This window comes from Pinus tabuliformis, chromosome 3_2 (assembly GCF_031772625.1).
Source record: "Pinus tabuliformis cultivar Carrire ecotype Pingquan chromosome 3_2, CPIR1, whole genome shotgun sequence".
NCBI lineage: Eukaryota > Viridiplantae > Streptophyta > Pinopsida > Pinales > Pinaceae > Pinus > Pinus tabuliformis.
This window is the reverse complement of record NC_142302.1, coordinates 1043389058-1043416881: the sequence shown is the minus strand read 5'-3', so window position 1 is coordinate 1043416881 and position 27824 is coordinate 1043389058.

Genomic DNA, 27824 nt, shown 5'->3' with positions numbered 1-27824 from the left:
AAGGTTGGGATGGTACAGAGAGGGTCTAAGGGATCCCTAACATTCTTTCCGAGAGTTTCACAAAGTCTGGATGCTATGCAACCGAGGTTATGGACTTCTACAGGAAGTCTGCAGGGGTTTCTACAGGATGTTCTGTAATTCTTCTACAGGATGTTTCGAAATGGGATTTTGGATGATAGGTGAGTGGGAGAGAATGCATGAATGGGTAGGGAGGTAGGGTAGGGGCCTGGAATGACCCAATGACTGAGGGATGAGGTGATGAGAGGGTGTGGAAGTCTAGCTTGCATCAAAGAAGGTTTAGGCAATGGAAAAGCAAGAAGGTAGGGTTACTTGGCAAAAGAGCAGATGGGAGATGAGGAAACAGACTTGGTGATGGAGGAGCTAATCTGGACGAGGCTCAGATGAACGAGGAGGTGATGAAGGTGCCCTGCATAGTGTTTACCTGATCAAACCAACTACGTCTTGCATACAATCTAAATATTAGATGATCTATCTAACAGTTTAATGAGATCAGTGAACAACAACCTTATTCATGACAAGAATCACGTACAGCATGTGAACAAAACATGATCAAAGAGATATAAATGCATGACTAACTCCTACCAATCCATCCTAAACATAAAAAGCTACTTCAACCATCAAAAGCAACCTAAGTAACAAAGCACGAATTAAATCTAAAGAGCAGATTTTATTTTAAGAATGCAGCGAACACACATAAAGATAAACAAGGGAGGTACTGGGCACTTGAGATGGGCCCAACCCCAAGAGCTACAGCCTCCCAAGAGAGGTTTAGAGCTGGTGCAAAGCTGGATTCATCTTTGTTGATCAAGAAATGAAGAGTTACATCAAAACTGTCCACAAGAAGAGCTTGAGAATGAGCTGAAAGCAAAGCTAATCCATGGCCTACAAATCGAATTACAAAATGACTACAACAAGGCTATGAAATGACTAACTACTAGCTACTATCTACTGGCTGACTAGCTAACATCCACTGGCTAACCAAAATGAGGCCCTAAGCCTTCTTATTTATACAATTTGGGGACCCAACAGTCCTCCTAAAATTTAAGGACTCGGCTGCCCAAGACTTGTAGTTAACAGCAGTCCTACTTGACTTGCTTGGCTGCCCTTGTGTTGATTGATTTGGTGGCCTTTGAACTCCGATCTGATGGTGGAGAATTCGAGGTAAGGGCCCATAAATGAAGGGGACACCTTCCTACAAATCCTCTCCCTTGTCTTCCCACGAATTTGGCTGCCAAGTGCTCATTAAGACCTTCAATTTTGTCTCCAAATTGACCAAAAAGGCTACACAAAGCACCCATTAGACTTATTGGCATAATGACTAACCAAATTCACTCTATTAACATAAATATAATCAAAAACATGCAATAAACTAATGAGAATGGTGGATTAATTCAAATTAGGAGGTTGAATGAGCCCAAATAATTGTCCATTTTTTGGGGCTCATCACAACATTCTACATGCACTTCTTTATTCAAACCACACTTATCCACCAGGTCAAGATTAACATAACTATAGCTAGATCTAGGGTCAATGAAAATAGAAACAACTTGATCACAAATCTTACCATCCATCTCAATAATAGATGTCTAGTGATCTGCTTTCCTATTATCCAATGTTGCATAGATCCGTGGAATGCTCTTCCCAACATCCCCAACTATCTATGCTTCATATGCACCATAGATCTGAGGTCTGCCACCCTGATTCTGCATACAGACTCTCTTGAGATGATCCTTACCACATGTCCAGCACTGTAACTATCTCCTATCGTCACCTTTCTTCTATTTTCTCTGGGATGAGGTCCATTAAACTTCTTGTAAGGCACAACATTCTCTTTCTCACCTGCATCCTGGGGTTTTGTTTGCTTCGACTACCATTTACCTTTAGTCTTGTTTTTCCAACCTTGCTAAGATTTTATCTTACGCTTTGATTGCTCATAACAATGCTTCAACTTACCAATGACTTCTTCAAGTGACCGAGACTCATTATGCTCAATCCGATCTCTAAATGTTAATGGTAATCCAAAGGAAAATATTTGAACTCTGTATTTCTCATCCTTAAGATACGGTACATACCTCAACAACTCTAGAAACCTAGTTATATACTCCTCATTTGTCATTTATCCCATATTTAGCACATAGAACTCCTTGGCTTTACTGTCATAGTAAGTTATGCGACCAACTCACAAAAATATAGAAAAGATAGATCAACAACTTAGAAATCAACATCTTCGAGGGGGCAACCTCCTTTACATTACACAAATGAACAATTATTAAATGATACAAATGACAAGACCTCCTTTCTATATATAGGAGTCTAAGTGGTCCTAATACAATCAAAGTCTACATAACAATAATATTGTAGGGCCACAACAATACAATAGTGGGCTTTTATGGGGTACAATAATAACAACATGGGGATTATATGGGCACAATAATACAATAAGGGGGCTGCACTAATAACAATAAGGGTTTACACTAGTAGTATAGGGATCTAACATGCCCCTCTCCTTCAAAAAGTGTTGTCCTCAACGCTTGAGTAGTTCTGGATGCTTCTGTATAAAATTCTCATCCTCCCATGTGGAATATTCAGCGGGTAAGTTCTTCCACTTGATGAGATACTCTGAAATTGATCGATTTCATAGTTGTCGATTTCGTATTTCTGTGACTGCTTCAGGTTCCAATCTGATTTTTCCTTCTTCGCCAAGTTCTGGAAATATTTTTTGAACTAGGAACTTCTACAACTTTTGAATGAGTTCCCACACTCCTTCATCATTGTTCCATTCATCCTTTGCTTCGTTTATCCAATCTAGTTGGATAATAGAAATGGCACAAAACAATGCTTCCACATCCTCATCCTTTCTTGAGAGTGCACTTCCAACAACATTTTGCTTCCCTTTTTTGTAGATGATTTAAAAGTCATAACCCAACATCTTTGTGACCCATTTTTGATGTTCTTCTGAAGATAATCTTTGTTCTAAAAAGTATTTAAGACTATCATGATCTGATTTTACCTTTAAGTGTCTTCCCATTAGGTAAGGTCTGATGTTTAGAGAAACACTTCCTAGAATCAAATGAATAGCATAATCATGATCATGAATAGGTGGGAGGTCTTTGGGAGTCTCAAATACCTTGGAATGATTGTCCAAGACTTTTTGGAGATCTAGAGAAATAGATGATTTCAATGTGGGAACCTCTAGCTAACATAATTGTGCAATTATGCCTCATTGTTATTTCTTTAGAAACTTTGTCATTCCATTAGAGCTTATTATCTTTCCCGGTTTCCGTGTGATACCCCTTAATTCAACTTCCTTTCCTTCCGAAAAAAATTCATGAAAAGTTCTTGAAAATTAAAAACTATTGTACCCAAGGATTGTAGCCATTGCACTCCTAGTACAACATCAGCACTACCCATTGGAATGGAAAGCATTGGGCTATTCAATACATATTCTCCCATGGATAGCTTGATATTATGGAATTTTCCAGAGAAATTTATGGTTCCTCCACTTGCAACCGTCACTTGACACTCTGGTGCTGGATATAGGAAACAATTGAATTCCTTGGCTATCTTACCATGAATAAAATTATGGGTGTAGGTTTTAACCCCGTACGGAAATTACCTGGATACGAATTCTAAAACACATAAAATAAACAATGTGAGAGCATAACACATAAAACACATATACACAAATATTTTCCCCTGGATCCCGAAACCGAGACTACCAGCTTGATTTTTTATTATTTTCTTTTCAATGTTACAATACATATGTATACATGTCGAAGCATCCAATACCATGGACCAAAAACCATCGCGTCCAAAAACATGTGCAAAAATCATGCACAAAACCATAGGTGAGTCCACCCAACCTAACATAGGGTCCAATACCAAAATTTTCCAGGGCGCTGCCCCGGACCCCATAAAGTGGGGTTACAGGTACACCTCAAACCCCCTGTTAACTATGTGGAAAGAATATAACACAACCCAACAATCTCCCACTTGTTGTTTTATTATTGTTTACAGAAACCATATAGAAATGTAGGATGGGCTATAGCCATATTACAATGGATGTTGGGAGGTCCCACATGCCACATCTTCACTTTACTCCCGCATATCACAACCACATGAATATCAGATATTTTGAAGTTGTGCACATGCCAAAGTTTCGATGTCAACAATGTCGATATTCCTATAACACATATCACCCCTACTTCCTCTAACCTTTGACACAGCGGATGTAATATTTCAATAAAATCATTTTGATAATCTAATCGGGTCCATATCATAACGCTCTTACTTTCTCTAACCTCCGATGTAGTGGATATAATATTTCAATAAAATCATTTTTGATAAACCAATCGGGTCCGCAAAGCATATCACAATAAGAGATTTTAACATGACATGTCCTCAAAACTTGCGATAGGAAAGTTGTGACACACACGTGATATATATTAAATGTGTTATGATAGAGCAATTGGGTCCGCAACCATATCACAATCGGAGCTTTGGTCTTATCAGAAGACCTTATCAGAGGTTCTATTACAAAAGTTCCAATAAAGGCAGATGCAATTTAATAATTAAATCATTATTAAAGAAAACAGGTTGGGTCCGCATATCAAATATCAGAGGTCCATGTCACAATTCGGAGATCAGAGATCCACATCGCATATCGGAGATTTGAGATTGGAGATCCTGAGTGGTGACACATACTAAAATGCTGATATGATTTCTTTGATTTGGTTCTGGATATTTTTGATATCATTTCTCTTTGCTCCTCTGATATCATTGTTTCTTCCCTTTGGCTCTTTCTCTTAGGCATATGTGGTCTCTGCTCTTTGGATCTGCTCCTCCTTGGCTTGTCGCTCTTGTTATTGACTTCCGATGGCTTCTCTTTGAATTGATTCTCTTGGATCTGGTCCTCCTTGGCTTGTCACTCCTACTCTTGACTTCTGATAGCTTTCCTTTGGCTCCCGATGGATTTCCGATGGCTTCTGATGGCTTCCGATGTATTGTATGGGCTTTCCTCTTCTTGCTCCTTGAGACTGCTCTTTGGGTCCAACGCTTCTATTCTCTCTCTCTCTCTCTCTCTCTCTCTCTATATATATATATATATATATATATATATATCTATATATATATATATATATATATATATATATATATATATATATATATAATGCTTATGCTATATTCAATCCATATGGTCCTCTATTTCATCATATGATCTCCAGCCATGTCATCAAGTCCTTCATCAATGATTTTGTAATATACATGAGGTTATGGCATCTTCATAAGAACTTTTATCATTATGATCAATGGGAAACATCATGGATCACGAGAATTTTCCATTACAAACAATGCCATATTGACATCAATGACAACCTTGACTAACTTACACTCTGATACCACTTGTTGGGAATCACGATTGTCGTTAAGCCAAAACCCGCGGGTGTTAGTCAATAATCACATCACCGGAGATAAGGATCCATGAGAGGTGGTTAGTCCATGTCGCAAAACACATAGGGATTGTTGGTTTATCCAATGTCCAACATAATCTTCCAGGTCGCAACAAGGTGCAGGAAGATAGCATACTCAGAAATTATTTATGTAATTGAAATCTGAAATTTGAAAAAAAAAAAAGTAAAAATATTTGACCTCAGACCTCAAATTTTAGCTCTCCAAACTCTACTTGTTGTCCTTCTTCACAATTGTCCCTTCTTCTTGTAGATCTTCTTCATAATAGTTAGTGAACAAGGTGGTTCTTACCATGCCACCAAATGAAAATTTCCAAGAAATGAATGAAATCAAATGTCAAAGCAAAAGCTTCAAAAACACAAAATATCACCAAGCTTGGTTTTATCCATTTATTCTATCCTACTCTATTTTGAAAAAGAAAATCTTTTGTCAAGTGTAGGATAATTTCCAATGAAGCCATTTACGGATCAAGATTTCTAGTATGCCCATATCCAACTTTAAAAAATATATCACAATGTACACTAGGATATGAGAGATGAAATGTACATTTATATTTGGCATGATGATTTGTTGAAGAATGGAAGAATGTTGTGGCCTAGTCACTATTTGGAACCAATCTTCAATGTAGTCCTTGCTCTCCAAGAAATGTTTGATCACCATTCTTGATCTCCTGTCCACAAATGGATTAGTATTGAAAGCTCTTATAGTACAAAAATTGATTGAAATTCATGCATCCTATTTATCATGCTTTACATATGAAGCCAAAAATGAGATTGAAAGCTTAAAAGACATTCTAAATTGAAAGCTAACACCTATGTATACTTCCCTGAAAACGACACCAAAATGTTGGCTAATTTAATTGCGAGTTAAATTACTTGCATTAAATGTCAATCCAGGTTTGTATGCTTATGAAGTACACTTGTATAATATATGCTAGAAATTAACTTTTAAATTTCAGAATAAATTAACCTACTAAAATGATTGCAAGCCTGAAATAAAACTTATTCATAAAATATGTCTAAGATGAGTACACACGCACTTTCTTTCTCAAAAGCATCCAATTCTGAACTTGAAATTGAAATGAAAAAACTTTAAAATTCTTGGACTTTAATTCTATTCTATTGAGCAAGAAATCAAATATATTTTATTAACATGAAAGTAAATATATTATATGGACATGAAAGTAAATCTATTCTACAGACATGAAGGTAAACCTATTCTATTGACACGAAAGTAAATCTATTCTAGAAAGTAGTAAATTCTATACTATGAAAGCAATGAAATCTTATAATATGAATTGTAAATGAAAAAAAAATTTGAAGGCAAAAAGAGACCATATGAGATTAATAATGTGTGCATTGTCAAATTAGAATTATTCATGACTATCTATGAATCTAAAAGAAAACAAATTGAAAAACAATGAATCTTTAACATGAATTAGAAAGAAAATGAATCTATGAAATGAAGCAATAACACTTGACCTGCAAAAGAACATAAATGGAATGAGCAACAAAGCATCTAATAAAAAAACTTGAAATAAACATTGCAGAAAAAGAAACTAATATATCTTGCAAAAATGAAACATTAAAATATACTCATACTCATCATGTGGTCATTCTGAAATGCATGAGAAGTGGAAAGTTCAAGAAGCTATTGATCAAACATCAAATTTCATCATGAAGGCATAACATACTCAAAGGATTGTATTCATAACATCAATAATATTCATAACATGAAGCATAAGCATAACTTTAGCATTCCAAAACTTAACACACATTTGAGAGGAGAAAACACTCCTATTTATACAAAAATTAAGATGACTAATTCATAAATGTAGATCCACAAATATCTCATGTGGTTACAACCTTGTGTTAACATCTAGCAATTAGCATCTTTTCATATCCTCTCATAAATCTCTCATAGATTTGATAGGAGACACTTATGAGGATTTCCATGATTCTTCTCCATGACGTGCTTGATCAATGATCTCAAACCTTCCTCAAATCTTCAAGCTTTTGAAGAGGAAATTCGATTTTGAGACTTAGAGGTCAAATATGACTATCTTGGAATCTTCAAATATGCCTACACACATCACAAAACTCATACAACTTTTATATAAAAGTGAATACATATTATTTTTCTAATTTTTAACCATAAATTCACTCAAAATACTAAAATAAATGTATTGGAAAATAATATGTCTAAACCCATACTTAATCATGAATATGGTCTTAGGGCATGGTTATGGAGTTGCGAAATGTGATAAATGCTAAAGGAAAATGAAGGAAAACAGGGTGAAATGGATGACATTTTGGAGACCCAACTCTTTGTTATCTCGAAATACTTGTTTATTTGATAGTAGATAGATGTCAAATTTTTAAGTTTAATCTCATGGATGTTTTGTTTCAATGATGTAGAAGGAGAATAAAGAAATATCCTGAAGACAAATTAGTGATTTTTTTATCAATTAATAATTTTCATGGGGATTTTTTGATGGAGAAAAGCAAGACCCACTTGATTTTTGTAGTTGTGAGGGTATATTTTTTTATATATGGTACCATTTCCTAAAATTTAAATCAAATTTACTTACTTATTTCAACAATTTAGTTGAACTAATGGCTCTGACATTCCTACTAAAACTAGATTCTTAAAAGGGGCTAATGACTTGGAAGTATTTAAAGATTATTATTTAGTTATTGAGTGGATGAAATGGAACTTGAAATTTCAAAATGTCTCCCTAATGCCCTCCTTTGAACCATTAAAAAAGGTAATTTCTTTGTTTGATAATATCTCTTCCACACATTTTTAGCAGTTTGTAGTTAATAGCGCTACTTTCTAAAGGAGCTACGCAGCCCTAGCTAGCGAGCGCAGCAAGAAGCACGCTGCAGCTCACAGCTGCCCTTAGCGGCCTCTTGCTGCTAGGGACTGAGCACCATGGACGCATCAAAGGACAGAGAGCCTCTCTCAGATCAACAACATGAAAATGAAGGAACAACAAAAGCTTTTGCCTCTCTCATTTCTGCAATGGGCCCGACAAAGAACAGACCATTAGTCACTAAGTTTGTTAAAAGATTGGAAGACATTCCTGAAATCTCACTCCCTCCTGCCCTTCCCTATAGAGCAGCACTTTCTCTAGCGGAGCGTGGATTAGTGGGGTAGTTTACTGGGTTATGGCCATCACCCAAAACTGTGCAAAAATGGGTAGAAAGGAACTGGACTGCATCAATAGATGGAAAAATCTCAATCAGGTTTTGTGGAAGAGGTTACTACACCTTTCACTTTGAAACCAAGGAGGATCGAGATCTGATATTTAGGAATGGACCTTATTTTATGGATACAAGGGGTTTGTATCTAAACAGATGGACGTTGGATTTCGACCCAGAAATGGATGTACCCAATGTCGTCCCCATCTGGGTCAGATTGCCACACCTTCCCCTTCATTGTTGGGGGGATGATTTAGTCAAAGCCATAGGAAATGCAGTTGGGAAATATATAGACAGGTGCAAGCCAAAGGAAAATATGCATGCATGCGCCAGAATCTATGTAGAAGTGGATCTTGGGAAAGGGCTACCAGAAGCTATCAAAATCAAAGTGGACCAGTGGACGCACATACAACAGCTGGATTATGAACAAATCCCCTTCAAATGCAAGGTATGTCACGAATACGGTCATTTTGCAAATAGATGTACAAAAAAAAAAATGAAAATGAAAAGATTGAAGATCCGGAAAATAAATGGGAACAGGTTAAAAGAAAGAAGACAGTCCACAAACAACCAAATCTATCTTCCTCGCAGCCCTCCACATCCTCTGATCTCCATCCCCCATCACCAAAAGAAGATAATAATCCTCTTGCTAGCCTTAATCCTTTTGAGCCTCTGGATCCTTCAGCCCCCCCATCCCTTGGACCAAGATCCAGATCCAGATCCCCACAGCATACCCCCAACCCCCCTTCACCTCCTTTGGTATCAAACTCTCATACCCCTACCCCCCTGCCCTCAGTAGAAATAATCCTAACCAAAAACAGTCAAAAGAAGCACCCCCAAATGTAGAATATCAAAGAAAAGCAAGAAGAAAGACAAACAAAGAACTCAGGGATGAAGCAACAGAAAGGGAAATGGCATTAAGAACGCATCAACCTATGGAAACCTTCTTAGGAAGGAGTACAAGAAACAATGAAAAAAGCTAGCAAAGAGGGAAAGGAGCCATGCACCACCCAACAAGTAAATAATGATAGTGGTCTCCTGGAATTGCAGAGGAATGGGATCATCCGTTAAAGAAAATGCCACAAGAGACATTCTGGCAAAAGAAAACCCAGACATCCTTATGATTCAGGAGACAAAAAAAAACAGCCAAGAAACTGAAAATACAAAAAAAAAAAATTCAGAAATTATGAAGGGGAAGCAATTTAGGCAACAGGAGTGTCTGGAGGTATTTGCACAATATGGAAAAAAGGAACATGGGAATTAATATAATACAAAAAATATCAACACTAGATCCAAACGGATCTAATGCAAATTAGTACAAAAGAGAGGTACAGTGTTATAAATATATACGCCCCAAATCACTACAAGGAAAAAGAGCAATGCTGGGCCACCATAAAAGAAGCACTAAAAGAAATGCAAGCTGGGAAAATAATACTAGGAGGAGATTTAAATTTGGTAAGAAGTATAGAAGAAAAGTTTGGAGGAACATACCACACAGACCCATCCAGGGATATTCTAGAAGAAATAATGGAACAACACAATTTAATAGACATCCCACCAAGCAATGAGAAATACACTTGGAGCAATAAAAGAGTGGGCAAAAGAAACATAAAAGAAAGGTTGGATAGAATTCTGATACAAGAAAACATAGCAGCAGTGCACAACTCCATAAAATCAAAAAAAATTCACACCACAGCATCTGACCATAAACTGGTGACAATAGTCATGGGCAAAATGGAAAACCATGGACCACTCCCATTTAGATACAGCTCAATTTGGGACAACAACACAGAAATCAACAAACTAGTCAAGGAAGCATGGGAGCCAAGAGTAATAGGATCACCATAGTATATTTGGGAAACAAAATTAAAAACTGCAAGAACCAAATTAAAGGAATGGGAAAGAGCAAATGAAATAAAAAAGAAAAGAAAAGAAAAAATATTTACAGCAGAAAATGGATAGCATGCAAATTGAAAAATAAAACAGAGAAGAAGGCAAGCAAGATTATCTAAGAGAGAAGGAAATCTTTTGGGAAATATATAGGGAAAATAGGAAAGAAGAAGAAGAGGCAAGATTGAAATCTAGAAGTTTGTGGCTCAAGGAAAGGGACAAAAACACATCATTTTTCCACAACACAATGAAGATAAGAAGAGCAAGAAACCAAATAGAAAAAATTCAAGTTGAAAGCCAAGAGGTCAAAGGTGTGGAGGAACTAAAAAAATCAGCCTATCAGCACTTTAAAAACTTACTCTCAGCCAACGAAGAAATGTTTGAGAGTGAATATTTCTTAAAGCACACAAAAAAAAATTAAAAAAGACCAACATGTTGCAATGTGCAAGGATCCCACAAAAGAAGAGGTAGTGGTGGCCATATGGAGCCTGCATCTGGACAAAGCCCTAGGGCCAAATGGTTTCACAATAGCATTCTACAGATTTCATTGGTATACCATCAGAAAGGATTTGTTAAGAATGGTGAAGAATGTATTCAAAAAAAAAAATAGGAGGCAACACAAAATCCTCCTATCTTGCTCTAATCCCAAAGGAAGCAAACCGCTCAACTTTCAACAGGTTTCACCCTATCTCTCTTTGCAATTCATCTTATAAGATAATAACAAAAATAATGGCAAATAGAATTAAGGAAGTACTTCCAATAATCATATCTAAAAACCAAGAAGGATTCGTGCCCAACAGGAAAATCATAGATAATGTAATTATTGTACAGGAAGTTGTACACTCTAGTATACTAAGGCAAGAAAAAGGCCTCATAATCAAGCTAGATATGGCAAATGAATTTGATAGGGTCAGACATCCATATCTAATGGTTTTCCTCCAGAAACTTGGTTTCTCAAGAGAAATAATGGAAGTCATACAAGCATGCATTTCTACTCCTTGGATTGTCCCCCTCATAAATGGAAGGCCCAGTGACTTCCTTCAAAGCACAAGAGGCCTTAGGCAAGGTTGTCCTCTCTCTCCCTTCCTATATATTAAAATGGCGGAAACATTAAGCAGGGATTTGGAAAAACAAAGAAAGGAAAGAAATATCATAGGGATTAGAATAGCAAAAGGAGTAAAAACAATAAACCACTCACTCTTTGTTGATGACACATTGTTGTTGGGAGGGGCATCAACAATAATAGCAAGGAGGTTCAAAAAAGTTCTGGATGAATTTTTACAAGTTTTAGGTGGGCTATTAAACAATACAAAATGTAGGATATATGGATGGAATACCTCCCCCAGAACTATGCAAAGGATCTCACAAATCTTAGACATCCCTATACAGGAAAAATGGACACATTTCTTCTAGCTAGGACTTCCAATCTCAAAAGAGAACATGAAGACAGAAATATGGACTAAACAAATTGAAAAATGAAAAACAAAATACAAAGCTGGGGTATGATGTGGCTGAATATGGCAAGAAGGGTAATACTAATCAAAGCACTCCTTGCAGCACTACCTATCTACCAATATGCAATAATCATGGCCCCAGCAAGTGCCCACAAACAAATGGAGTTAATCTTAAGAAGCTTTTTGTGGCAAGGGGGGAAGCAAGAAAACAAAAAATTTAGCCTGGTTAGGTGGGAGAAAGTAGTACTACCTTATGAACAAGGAGGACTATCAATACGGATACCTGGGCTCATGAATGCAGCACTGGGAATGAAAATAGTATGGAGACTAATTACAAGAAAAGAGAGCTAGTGGAAAAAGACTCTTATATCAAAATATATGGATGGCACCAGGAAAATATTGCTTAATGGAAATATCCCAATAAGACAATGTACCCAAGTTTGGAAGCTGGTTAAAAAAACAATTCCATTAATGAGTAGATACATTTCTAAAATCCCAGGCAATGGAAAAACAATTTCAATTTGGGAGGACAGAATCATGGGAAAAGAACCACTACAGACTCATCCAGAAATTGAAGACATACAAGAGTGGATGAAAGGTAAAGGTTTCAATACTCTACACTCAATCTCTCTATGGAACCAAAAGGAGTGGCAAGACTGGAAAATCTCAGCAATTTCAGCAAATCTGGAAGGGCAATGGAGCAAAATCAGGTAGCTCTTAAAAGAGGCAGCGTCAATCCACCATGATGAGGAAGATGAATATCTCTGAGACCCAAGTGGTGGACATTACATAGTTAGGACTGGATATAAAATCCTTCAAGAAGAACCAAATCAACAAGATTGGGATTATTGGAAAATAGCATGGAAATCAGAAAGTCTGCCTAAGATCAAAATGTTCATTTGGACTCTTTTAAAGGGAGAATATTGACCAGTGAAAACTTTAAAAAAAAGGCTTTCAAGGTTCAACACGATGCCCATTATGCATGTAGGCTGAAGAAAATATACAACATCTTTTCCAAGAATGCACTTTTGCCAAAGAATGTTGGCAGCAACTGATAAGTCCTTTGGAAATAAGAATAAATTTCGAAAAGCCCTTGCCAGATTTTCTTCAGACCTTTGAGAAGGCCTACCCATACACAACAAAGAAAAAAGCCACAATTCAGAGAATATGGAAATGCATTCCAGTGGTTCTATGCTGGAAAATTTGGTTGACATGAAACAAGTGCATTTTCAAAAATCAAATCCCAAGGATAGGGAAGACCCTCTAAAAAACATGGGGATTAACTTCTAAAATACTCAATGTCAAAGGAACAGCCCCAATAGACTATAACATTGTTCAACAGGAAGAGCGAGATTGGCTTAGCAAAGCCATAATAAATAATAATGGACAAAAAGGATAGAGGAAGACAAACTTAGGAATTATATGGAAAATAAGAATGAGTGAAGAGGAACTGACAAACTGGAGGAAAAATCAGAATAGATATTGTCTATACTTTGATGGGGCCTCAAAGCATAATCCGGGAAAGGTAGGGGCAGGGGGAATAATCCTTGATCCTGATGGGAAAGAAAATGTCACATATGAATGGGAATTGGGACAAATCTCAAATAATAAGGTAGAAGCATACAACTTGTTGATGGGAACAAGAATAATAAAAAAAAGAGAAATTCAAAACCCTATCATAATAGGAGACTTAGCCATAATAATAGAGGCAATGGCAAGAAAAAAAAATCCAAGCAATGAGTTCATGAACAGAATTTTTAGAAGAATTAGGAAGAACTTGGAAGGCTCTAGCAATGTAATCTATAGACATGTCTTGAGAATTCACAATCAATAGGCAGATTATTTTGCAAACCAAGCAGTGAAAAAAAATGAAGGGCTTGTTCGTGAAAACCAGGAGGAATATCACAACTCTGTTCCTTAATAATCAGCAAAAATCACAAGTATAAAGCTAACCAAATCCAAGGGAAAAACCACAATGATAAAAGAAATAAACCAAAAAACAACAGTCAAAAAACAACAAAGGACACATCACTACAGCAATAGCCAGGAAATCACGGGAATGCAAAGGAAAAATCATGAAACTTCGGACTCTCATATGAGCAACAACAGGAATGAAGATTGTAATCCTGGTCACAAGAACCACGTTGCAATCTATCTCATCGAAGACAGATTTCGGGCTGAGATAAAGCACTATAAGAATAGAGGGTGCATTCACAAAAATCGTAGCAGCAATCTCAACGAGGAAATATTCACTTTCCATGTTATTATAGTGATACTTTGGTTTCAAAGCCCCCCCTGTCTTCTCTAATAGCCCGCAGTGTTTCCTTTGTTCAGTGCGGAGACTTCATCTTAAGCCCCCACTCTTCTTCTTACCCAGCTTTCTCACTTCGTATATTTTCACTCCCTTCACTCCCTCCTCTTAGTGAGCGCAAATCCCTTCTGAGCATCCACGCCCTCCATATGCCCCTTCCATTATCTCAGCCCTCCTCCCTGACTGTTATAACCAGATTTTGGTCCTCCTTTAATTCTGTCATTCACAGGGACTTCAGCTCTATCGGTATACACGGGAAAAACCCGTCCGAGGGCTTAATCTGGACTTCAAAAAATCATTCATGCATTTATAATTATCGTCCGACCCACACTCCCAAGCCTTTTCCGCAGTGCTATTCCCTCCTTTCTTCGATCTCTGATCAAATTAGGACCATTGATCGGGCACTTGATCTAACAGTCGTCGATTAGCTTGTTCAATCAAACTTGTGTGACTCTCCTCCACTGTCAATCTGTACTCAATGGATTAGACGGCTCCCACCAATTTTGGGCTGACAACAAGCACAGAGATTACCCACCCGAAAAGCGGTTTTCTCTCTCTCCTTTGATGCTACGTGTCACTCGGTCAGTGGAATCGGGCAACTTCTCCCTTTTACCACTTATGGTTTCTACCCTGCCCGAAATACCATCTCCGCATATAATCCCACCTTTCTTCTCGGTTAACATCCAGACTTGTTCGCGCCCGATGACCGTAGATCTCAACCATCGATGGCTGCGACGGCTCCTCCAGTTTCCTCTTCCACCAGCACCTCTGGTTAATCTCCACCGTTCATCCCCTGATCCCAATCTATGCGACTTAATCTTGGCCGCTATTCTTCTGACAACCTTGTCCGTTGATCTCTGATATCCAACGGTTCCCGTTTATGCCAAAAGGAAAGTGGTCAACAGCAGCAGAAGAAGAAGCACCTCAGGCAACACAAAATCAAAGAAGCACAACAAAATTTGGAGCAGTAAGTAGAGACAAAGGAAGAACAAGCAAACAAATCAAACGAAATTCAACCCACTGAAGAAGAAGCAGTGACATATTACAAAAACAACTTTTCGAGCGATGAAGGAGAGAACTCGGTCAATTATGACAAGAAGAACCAACCAACTCAGGAGCAATTAGTCTACAAGCCTTGAAAAATTGTCAGATGACATGTAAATTTCTCTTTCTAGTAGGTCAGTTTGTTAGGCAGTACACTAGGATACATATTAAAATACATGAAGTCCTGAACACAAGCCTAGGAGAAGAGACTGCGTTCCTATCTCATGGCTAAGATATTTTTCATGGTACAGTTTGTAATAGGAGCTTGCTCCATCAAATCTTTTGGTAATATATCAACTACCCGACCTTGGTTAAAAAAAAAAAACAAAATACCTCTTCCACACATGTATTTAGGGAACTAAACATAGAGGTAGATGGTCTTTCCAAGGAAGGACTGTTGGGTTGTGTTATATTATTTCCACGTAGTTAATAGGGAGTTTGAGGTGTACTCGTAGACCCACCTATGGTTTTGTGCATGATTTTCGCACATGTTTTTGGACGCGATGGTTTTCGGTCCATGGTTTTAGACGTTATGGTTTTCAGTCCATGGTATTGGATGCTTCGGCATGTATAAATATGTATTGTAACATTGAAAGGAACATAATGAAAAATCAAGTTGGTAGTCCCAGTTTTGGGATCCAATGGAAATCTCTGTGTATATGTGTTTTATGTGTTATGCTCTCGCATTGTTTATTTTCTATGTTTTAGAATTCATATGCAGGTAATTACTGTATGGGGTTAAAACCTACATTTGGTATCAGAGTAGTTTTGGCTTCAAGGGGACGCCTTTGTCGCTGAGGGGTTTCGCTCGGGCCTCTGGTAGACCCTGTTCAGTGGGAGATCTGCGAGATCGATTCTGGTGGTGAAAGAAGATGGAGAGTAGTGGAAAGATAGAGAACGAGAAATTTAATGGTTGAAGTTTTGAGTTGTGGAAACTCAAGATAGATGATTTGTTGGTGGATAAAAATCAATGGATCGCGGTAGATCCAGGTACTAAACCAACGGGAGTGTCCGATGAATAATGGAAGAAGTTGGATTGGAAGGCAAAGAGAACAATACGATTGTGTGTCTCAGATTCAGTATTGCTGAATGTATCATGGGAAGCTACGACAAAGGCTTTGTGGGACAAGTTAGGGACTTTGTACCAATCTAAGTCTCTGGTGAATAAACTGTTCCTGCGGAAAAAGTTGTATAACCTGAGGATGAAAGATGGAGACTCGGTGACAAAGCATCTGAACGCATTTAATACTATGGTAAGTCAGTTAGCATCTGTTGATATTAAAATTTTAGATGAAGATAAGTGCATCAGTTTGTTGTGTTCTCTACCAGATTCGTGGGATAGTCTAGTTATTGTAATAGGTAGCAATGCAACTGCCTTGCAGTTTGATGAAATAGTCTCAGCCTTGCTAACGAAGGAGATGAGATGGAAAATTATGGAGAGCCAGAATGGTGATGCCTTGTCTGTACGAGGACGGTCCCAGAACAGAAACAAAAATAAGTCATCGAGTGGAAGATCTAAATCTCTAGGAAAACCTATAAAGGTGGTGTTCTGGAAATGCGGAAAGGAAGGCCACTTCAAAAAGGATTGTAAATCTAAAGTTCCTGACAAAAGAAAGGGATCTGATGATGCTCCTTCTGTAGAGGCGAAAACCACCTCAGATGAAGGTGGGGATGTGTACTTGGCTTCTTCAAGTACACATGTAGATCATGAGGCATGGTTGATTGACTCAGGTGCATCCTTTCACTTCACTCCCACAGAGAGTGGTTCTGTGAGTATGAGAAATATGATAGTGGTGATGTCTTCTTAGGGGATGATAAGAAGGCTAGAATCGTTGGTCGGAAAAGTAAAGTTGAAGTTGCAAGGTGGAAGCGTTAGAACACTTCCGGGTGTTCTGCATATTCCTGCATTGGCCAGAAATCTGATTTTTGTCAGCAAGTTGGATGATGCAGGTGTAAAAACAGTGTTCGAGAAGGATACCTACAAGATGGTTCGAGGAGCACTGGTATTGATGTAGGGAGTTCAGATTGGAACTCTGTACAAGCTGCAAGGTAGCACTGTTATTGATGGGTGCAACAGTTCTGTGGTTCCTAAAAGTGGAGCAAAAGATCTAGTGGTCTCTGGAGAGAAGACCATGTTGTGGCATCAAAGGTTTGGTCATATTGGAGAGAAGGGCCATCGAATACTTCATGGTAAAGGTATGGTAGAAGGTATGAGTAATAGCTCTCTAGATTTTGATTTCTGTGAAAATTGTGTATATGGGAAGCAGAATCGGGTGAGTTTCCCCTCTGGTAGTAAGAGGGCAAAACAGATATTAGAGCTTGTGCACAGTGATGTGTTTAGACCTATGAAGGTTCCATCAATGGGTAAGTCTGTGTACTATGTATCATTTATAGATGACTTCTCATGGAATACATGGATATATTTCCCTAAGAAGAAATCTGAAGTCTTTGACAGGTTTAAAGATTTTAAGGCTCTCGTGGAAAATCAGACAGAAAAGAAGATAAAGGTGCTGAGGACAAATAATGGTGGAGAGTTTTGCAGCAAGGAATTTGAAGAATTTTCTAAGAAGTGTCGTATAGGACGGTAGACGACTACTCCATATACACCTCAGCAAAATGGAGTTGCAGAAAGAATGAACAAGACGTTGATGGAAAGGGCAAAAAGCATGCTCAGTGGTGCCACGTTAGGACAGGAACTCTGGGCAGAGGCGGTGGATACTGCATGTTACCTGGTCAACGGGTCACCTTCATCAGCGTTGGAGGATAAGACTCCACATGAGGTATGGACTGGTAAGAAACCCTCTCTTTCATATCTAAGGGTATTTGGATGTGATGCATATGTACATGTTCCAAAAGAGAAATGAACCAAGTTGGATAGTAAATCTGAAAAGTGCATCTTTATTGGGTATAAGGATGGTTTAAAGGGTTATAAAATTTGGAACCTAGTAATAAGGAAGGTTGTGTACAGTCGAGATGTGGTGTTCAAAGAGGTGAAAGATGTTATTAAACATGAAGGCCAACCAAAGGAACCTGAGAAGATAGAGTTTGAGCTAAAGGAGGAAGAATCAGACTCTACAATAGAGGAGGAATCAGAAGATGAAGAGCCACAAACTTCGGCTGTGAGAAGATCAGTTCAAGAAAGAAGGCAACCAGAAAGGTATAATCCATCTACTTTCTATTAAAATTTTGCTTTGTCTGTTACTAATGATGATCCCAGAACTGTGAAGGAAGCAGTGGATTCAGAGGATGGAAAACTTTGGAAAGAGGCCATGGTTGATGAAATGGCATCTTTGCACAAAAATGAGGCTTGGGATCTGGTGGAGTTGCCGGCTGGAAGGAAACCCATTGGCAGCAAATGGGTGTTCAAAAAGAAGACAAATGCAAAAGGAAAAGTGGATAAATACAAAGCTCGGTTGGTAGCAAAAGGTTATTCCCAGGTGCCAGGAATTGATTTTGGTGATATTTTTTCTCCTGTTGCCAAGGTAACTTCTATTAGATTACTTTTATCTGTTGCTGCTGCTTTTGATTTTGAGGTAGAACAGATGAATGTGAAGACAACATTTCTTCACGGGGATCTGGAACCAGAGATCTACATGAAGCAACCTGAAGGCTTTGCAGTGAAGGGTAAGAAAGAACTAGTATGTAAGTTAAAGAAGTCTCTGTATGGGTTAAAATAGTCACCAAGGATGTAGTATCATAAATTTGATACATTTATACAGGGACTTGGCTTCACTAGAACCAAAGCAGATCACTGTGTGTATTTTAAATTAATTGGTGACCATGTTATTTATCTGGTCTTGTATGTGGATGATATGTTGTTGTTTGGAAATGACAAAGAAGTTATCCAGGATTTGAAGATCCAATTGTCCTCCAAATTCGACATAAAATATCTTGGTGCTGCAAACTATATTTTGGGCATGGAAATTAAAAGATATCAGTTAAAGAGGAAGCTCTGGTTAAACCAGAGGAAGTATGTCGAGACAATACTGCAGAGGTTTAATATGCAGGATAGTAAACCGGTGAAGGTTCCTATTCTTGTAGGTGTGAGGTTATCTGCTGAACAATGTCCCAAGACACAAGAAGAGGAAGAGGACATGTCCCGTGTTCCATATGCAAGTGCAGTCGGTAGCCTACTATATGCAATAGTCTGTAATAGACCAGACATTGCACATGCAGTGGGAGTATTAAGCAGGTTTATGTCAAAACCAAGAAAGGAGCATTAGACAGTAGTGAAGCGGGTTTTCAGGTATTTGCGTGGCACTAGTGATTATGGTCTGTGCTACCAAGGAAGACCAGGATTGGACAGAGTGTTGGATATTCGTGGCTTTTTTGATGCAGATTGGGTGGGAGATCTGGATCAGAGAAGATCTACAAGTGGGTATGTGTTTAACCTATTTGTAGGTGCAGTCAGTTGGATGAGTAAGAAACAATGTGTAGTGGCACTATCAACTATAGAGGCAAAATACATGGCAGCCACTCATGCAAGAAAGGAAGCAGTTTGTTGTAGAGTTTGTGTTCAAGTATGGGGTTAGTACAAGAAGCTATAAGGATAGACTGTGACAGCCAAAGTGGAATTTTCTCGGCAAAGAACCCTGCATATCATTCAAAGACAAAGCACATTGATGTTCAGTATCACTTTGTGAGGGATATGATAGAAGACAAAAAGGTGTTGTTGGTAAAGGTGGACACTTTGAAGAATACTGCAGATGCATTGACAAAATCTGTGAGCTCTGAGAAATTCTCTTGGTGTAGAGAGACAATGGGCATTTCAGGGATGGGAAAATGACTAAGCTCTCTTGTGGCCCTCTGTGGAAAGAAAACAACAAGTGGGAGAATGTTGGGTTGTGTTATATTCTTTCCACGTAGTTAACAGGGGGTTTGAGGTGTACTTGTAACCCCACTTTATGGGGTCCGGGGTAGCGCCCCAAAAGATTTTGGTTTTGGACCCTATGTTAGGTTGGGCGGACCCACCTATGGTTTTATGCATGATTTTCGCACATGTTTTTGGACGCGATGGTTTTCAATCCATGGTAATGGATGCTTCGGCATGTATAAATATGTATTGTAACATTGAAAGGAACATAATGAAAAATCAAGCTGGTAGTCCTGGTTTTGGGATCCAAGGGAAAATATCTGTGTATATGTGTTTTATGTGTTATGCTCTCGCATTGTTTATTTTCTATGTTTTAGAATTCGTATGCAGGTAATTACTGTACGGGGTTAAAACCTACAAGGACAAGAGATTGAAATGGAAGTCATCTAATTAAAAGAAGCATATGATGGTGTTCTAGGTTTTTCAAGTCAATTAGTGTGATAAATTAAGTTATATAATATTATTATTCACTACATTAGTGGATAGACATGATATCAAGATTGCTTAAGGTCTAAATTTTGGTTTGTATAAAGTCTATTTTGCAGGGTCGAATATTTAAATGCATATTCCTTTGGAAATTTGTGGATTTTGATGTGATTATAAGTGATATGAGGTTAATTTAGATGGAAGCAATCTATATATGTTGGAAATAAAGAAAGGGGGCCTTGAATCAATAATTATTCAAATTTTTAAGTTATGTCAGTTAAGATTTTTATCACAATTAAATCAGGACACAAAAATGTGAAAAAGAAAAAAATAATTTTATTAATAAGAGGATGAGGACTCCAATCCTCTTTTACTATAAATCAGCTGCCAACCTATACAACAAATTCTTCAATTCTTTTCAAGGCTCTTACCTTGAGTGAGGACTCCAATCCTCCTTCAAACCCAAGCTCTAACTTGGTCAACAACTAGGACTCCAATCCCTCTGTTATGCTCCTATACCAATAGGTGTCGTATATCATGATTGACTTGATGAGCTATGTAATATGTTCATACCTTTACTTGTTGCAAAGGTTTCCATATTAAAAAAAAAATGTAAAGAGCATATACCCTAAAAGAAAATCAAAGGATAAAAAGAATAAGATGGTCAAAAAAGTGAAAGAAAATGAACCCCACCAAAACAAAGACCAAGGAAAGTGTGCAAGTGCAAATGCCACTACTTTTACTCTGGTGCAATAAGAAATTGTGTGCAGCTTGTTAATTTATGCCACAATTGATGAACAGTCAAACAGCTTAAGCTTGGCTGGTTCATATTTTAATTTTATGTTTTAGGAATAGAGAATAAAAATCTGACCAAACTGTTTAATCTTGGCAGATAAGAAGATAGGTAAAGTGAATAAAAGGAGCTCAACAGTTTAATCTGAGCCCTTGGATGTAATAAGGTTAGACTTAGATAGATATCTACATGTAAAAGAAAAGAAAAGTTTGATAAGGGTTTGCTAGTCTAAGTGCACCCAAATAAAGAAGAAAAAATGTTAGGTTAAAGTAGGTAGGGTAGGTAGATGATGTTGCAGAATTACATGTGATGAATAATGACTCTAAATGTGTTAATCTTTACTTTCATCACAAGTACAAGGCAAACATTACACTGAAAGCATTTCAAGCAAAGCAAGGTCAAATACTTAACTCCCCCCCTCATTTTCCCCTAAATTCTCACTAATTTCCCCTAAGTACTAAGGCATTTGCTAAATTAGAGGGGCTCAGAGCATTTCTCTGACTTCTGGAGGGACCAGACCCTCGGCCCAATAGTTTATAAAGCCTAAAGTACTTAAAACTATTCATAAGATCACTCATTCACCTTCATAATTCTTTTCCTAAGTAAAATCCTATTTTACTTAGGAAAATTGCAAATATTTCTCATATAAACCCTTTTTCACCCTAAGCCTAAGTTTAACTACACATGTCAAATGTTTTTATACTTAGCGCTTTTTGTTTTATTGTCATATTAACTTTTAACTTATATTGTATAAATCCCTTACAATGTTTTCCCTTTCCCGTATTATTTAATATATTAAATAATCCTGAAATATCATATATCCCGCCGCCGGTTGAATACAACCATAATCAGTGTTTAAAAGAGGATTAATGAATTAATTCACAATTCATTAAGAACCTTAATCCCCCGCCGCACAAAATAGGATTAATTAACCCTCACAGTTAATTAATAACCTTACCAGCCAATCCTGCCGCTCCTGATATGATTAAATCAATTCTTAATTTATCGGGCCCGCCTTTGTTAAAACCCCGCATATCGCTTCCTTCGTCAACCGTCCGATCAGGTCCTCAAGATCTGACGACTATTATCAATATCGCGTGACCCTTTGTGACCATGCATTAACACGCGATCACAAAGTGGTTTTCTCCTAGCACCTCTGCCACGCGTCAAATGTTCTATGGAATCGTTGGCTCGAGGTCGATTACCGCCCTTCCCCAAAAGCAGTGCGATACAAAACCGCTTACCGCCCTTCCGCATACGAAAAAAACGTCACATCTTTTGTCACTAACGTCTCTCGCCAAAAATCCAAAACCCCGGCAACCTTTGACTTTGTAAATAAAACAAACAAGTCATTTTTGCTGCTTTATACTGTAAACCTGCACACCCATGCAAAAGAACGTCGAGGTCAACCAGTTCAAGCTTCCAGTCGCCAACCTGCTCTAAAATCTTGCAGCCAACGCCAACCAGAACCCTACAACCGCGCCCAACACTTGCATTTCATTACTCATTTCCCAAAAGAGGTATTTATCAAAATCCCAGCTAAACCCTACAAATACTTCTTTTCCACTGATAATTGACGAAGAATCCCAAAATTCATAGTAATTCAGTTAATATTTTCGTCATTTAAAGACTCCTATAATCTCTGTGTTGCCGATTTCACATACAAAATCACAGTTTCCATCTGAATCCACAAGAACCAGACATGGAAACCCCTTTGGCTTTAAATGTTGCACCCCTAAATGCTCCCCACTGAGATTTAGACTATCTGCCTTTGGTTGATAAGGACTTCTAGATAAAAGACCTTACCACTGACAGAAATCGCCTGAGAGTCTTTTGCCAAAGCAGAGATGACTACCTGAATGGCTCTGATATCTTAGGACTATGGGAATCCAACCTTCCTATGTACTTTCTACCCACGGCTCATGTTTTCCCAGAAATAATTCATCATTTCCATGCCAATTATGACCCTAAAAGCCGAGCAGTCATGTCCCCGAGCCAAACAGTCCTTTTTCCAATAATTGTCCAGTCAATTAATGGAATGTTACAATTTCATTCCAGTCAAGCCCTGACTCCCCTCTCCATGGGAGATTTACTTGAGAAATCAACTAAATTGTCCCAACACGAACTCAATGGCCTCTGTCAAACTTTCATGTCGCCAAAACATCAGCCTGATGGCCCACCCCCCTATCTGCAAACTTTGTTCACAGATATGGGAAAACTCATAGTGGATATAATATCATTAGTAATGGGTTTCAATACTAGTGAATTTGTTGATGAGTTAACCCTAGTATTGTTGTCAATTTTTACTCCTGGACAACCCCCTGTTGTCAAATATGACTATGCTTCCTACATTGCTGATAAGATTCATGACCAATTCATGAGACTGGAAAATGAAAGAGTTTTCAAGTATACCACCTTTATATGCCATATCATGCTCTATTATCAGTCAGACAATTTCCCATTCCTTGTCCTGAAACTTGATACCAGAGGAAATCTTCAAGTTACCAAAGTATGTTCCAATGCGACTGTTTGCATTGGAATACTATAGGCAAATGTGTAATTCAGATTTGATCCATTTTACCAAAGCCAAAAAGAAAGCATAGCTTAGGATCAAACATCAAATAGGCCCTTTCGTCTGCAACAGTAGAGAAGTAGGGGATGCAGCAGAGAGAATTCTAGAAAACTACCTTAGATTACAAAAAAGTTTTGGTTGGGCCCCATATGACCCTCATGGCTTTATCTGTGATAGAAGAATGAAGAATAGGTTGTCTCCCTATATGCATCATAGAATCCCATAAATTGAACAGTTTTCCAACATGGATGAATGGAGAGAGGGGACCTTAGTAGCTACTGATAGTGAACAGGTGAACATAGAAAATGTAATGAGAGATCTTGAAAAGACTCTTGACTTATATTCTTTTGGGTAGGTACATTATGATATTTCTCAGAGATTAGCATCAGGAATAAGTGCCTCAGCAGCTGGGACCTCTGAAAGGCACTCACAACAGACCAATACACCAGCCACGGGGACCTCCAAGGGTAAAGAAACAGAGACAAGTACACAGGCTACTGAACAGTCCATAATGTCTAAACAGCCTGAAACATCCAAAGAGCAGGCCAACATCCAAATTCCTCCAACCCAAGTCAATGTGGTAGAACCACCCATCTTGCAGACTCCCCTGAATGAGGAAAGGACTAAAAAGGGAGACAAGGAATTAGCTACCCTTGCCAGCGGACCCTCTGAACAGCTCGATGCTAAAGCCACAGGTTGAATCCTCTTTCAGAAGAAGAATTCTATGAAGAAAATACCGATAGCCAAAGAAAAGAAGGTGTTGATAGTCATCAGACTTTCTCGGTAGGAGGGACACCTTCCAGCTCACAAAGATATGAGTTGGAAAGACAATAGAGTGTAGAGGTATCATCCTTCAGGACTCCAGGAAAAGAAAATCCAGATATCAAGAAAAAGTTCAAAGAAATTAAAGCTAGAAATGAGCCATTAAGGATCCATGTTTACAACCAATATTTGAAAATGGCTCCCACAAACCATAACAGGTTGATGTCAGCTTATGACATCAAAGAAGGTAAAATGATAATGAGCTTTTTCAAGCCCAAGGTGCAACAGCCTCAATCAGCTGTAGATTACCTCAAGACTAATTTTGAGGTCATGGCAAAAGACATCCATCCCCTGGACCAGATTGAATTACACAAATAGATAGGGGAGATGATCTATTCTACACTGACGAGCAAGGCCATGATGGCCCAAAGGCTAGAAAATTCTTTGAACAATACAATTGCCCAACTGTAGCTGAAAAAAGCCTCTTCACAAGCTAAAGACAACAGGATTAAATCATTAGAAGAATTGATCATTGGGTTGGGCCATGATCCTAAAGATTTGAAGGCTGCAGAAGCTTTAATTAAAAAGAAGGATGAAGACATCACTGCTTTAAGAAAGAAACTGAAATTACCACTTTCACAGCACCCATAGACAGCTGAGGTTATACAACAAAGAACTGAAGAAGAGCTGATGGATTTAGTTCTAAAACTTAATGAGCGGCTAAAGGAGACTGAACAAGAATTAGAGAAATCATTGAAGGACAAGTAGGGAGAGTCGACCTCTCAGCCTCCCAATGTGATTCCAGTAGTTTCCACTATAGTCCCTTCAACTCTTGGAACAACTCCGGCACCTAATGTTCCAGTGGTCACAGAACAAGCAGGAATTTCAGGTCTTAGCCCAGATAAATTTTTAAAATCAATGGAGGAATTGAAGCTCCAAGTTACAGAGTTGCAAAAGGTAAAAGAGAAATTTGCTACCTTGGAGCAAAAGTATGATCTTTAAAAAATCAATTTTGCAGAGAAAGTGAGGGAGAACAAAGGATTAGAACAAAAAGTAAAATCATTAGAAAAGGATCTCACATTTGATATACCTTTGGTAGAAATTAGAAAAATCCTTTGGGCCAACATCACTCAGTCAATAAATGATGTTTGGCCATCTATCCAAATAATTTTTGAGCAGATAGATTTGATAAAACTAGCCCTAGAAGAAGTCAAGAGAACAAAGGAAGAATTAGGAAGGATGCCTGAAGAGGCTACCAGACTGATTAATTTTTTGAATACTAAGAATAAATATGAGCTTGAAGAATTAGGCATTAGAGACAGAACATGGATTATTTTGGAAATTAAGAAAGTTTTGACTAAAAAGTCCTTGATGCAGAATTTGGAAAGGAGATGGCTAAATATGCAGGAAGAAATTGATGACTTTATGAAGAAGTTCGGTATATTGCAGAGTAAGGGACTTCCCAGTCCTTTAGTTATCAATGACAAGCTGATGACACAGTTAGATTATGTTAATAAGTTGGATAAATATGTAGATAACCAGGCCAGCTCATCTTCCAGTACAGCTAAAGCAATACCTACAGGCATAGTTCTTTTTGATAATCTTGAGAACCTATTCTATGTGGAGCACGAGATAAAACACATGTTCCAAGTTCATCTTGATTTTTTCAAATATACCGAGGCTGATGAAATCCTTAGAAAACTTCAAAGGACCAGAATACCTCAGGAAAACTAGTGGGCAGAAATGATAGAAATTTTGTGATTTACCTTTGGTAAAAAGGTAAGTTTCCATTTTTACCAGAGTCCATGATGGTAACCAAAGGTAAACAAGGATTAAACAAGTCAAATAGTATCAGAGCAGGTAAAGAGTATGAAAATATGGCAGCCAGCACAGAATTACAAAGAAGACAGCAGCATGCCCAATCATAGGGCCTGCCTCCAGCACATTCACAAGAATAGGAACAGCAAGACATCATTTTTCCTTTTCTTCTATCTACGAGACCATCTGTCTCTATTTTTCATGTAACTTATTGATAATCATCCTAAAATATATCTCACTTTGTTATGAGATATTTTTTGTAAAGTTTTTTGTATAAATACTCCCTCAATTGGAGTATTGAGGGTGGATTCTTAGACATTGCTGTAAAACTGATTACTTTGGAATAAAGTGTTGTTGGAAAAATTTTGTATGGCTAGCTGGATGAAGAATTAATGCAAAGGACTTTTCACAGGATTCATGTGTCAAACACCGGATCAATAAGTATTCTATATCTCATGTGTTAATGTTTTCTGGTTTATTATATCAACTGTGTTCCATATCTGAATAGTAAACGAAAAAGAATAATTCAGAAAGTGCTTAAGTGCAATTTGTTTTCAATCATTTTTATTCTTAATGTTTTCCTCTGAATTAGCATAAGCAGTGAATTCTTAATTGCTCCTGTTTCTTAGTTTACTCACATATGATTATTTAGTAAAGAATTCTTAATTGCTCTTTATTGGTAATCATGCAAGTTCCCTTTTCTTAAAACATGATGAAGTATTCTTAATTTCCCTTCATCCATTTTGAGTCCATTCCATTTTTCCAAGTCTTTATTTGTTCCCTGTTTAGCTATCTTGACCTGTGAAACCATCCCTTGTTGAGAAACCAAATCCAATTGAGCCATCTTCTTTGAATCCATTAGCCCAATGGCCTAAACTATTCGGTCTTACCCCTATGCTATTGATTTCACCACCAAACACAATCAAAACCCCCAAACTTTCATAAGTAGTCTAATATCTTTCAAAACAAAGCTAAAACTTAAAGAGAGAGCCCTCTCTGGGTACAGATTGGCTAGATTCTGTACCTAAAAGTTGGTTTGTGGTTACCTCGGACCCCTTTCCTCTTCCCAACAACTTCTAGGAAAATCTGAGTGATAACATAGTGGCGACTCCACTGGGGAACGAATAATTTGTTTGTTACTATTGTTTACTTTATAAACTACAGACAGAGCCTGAAGTTAGCCAGGTA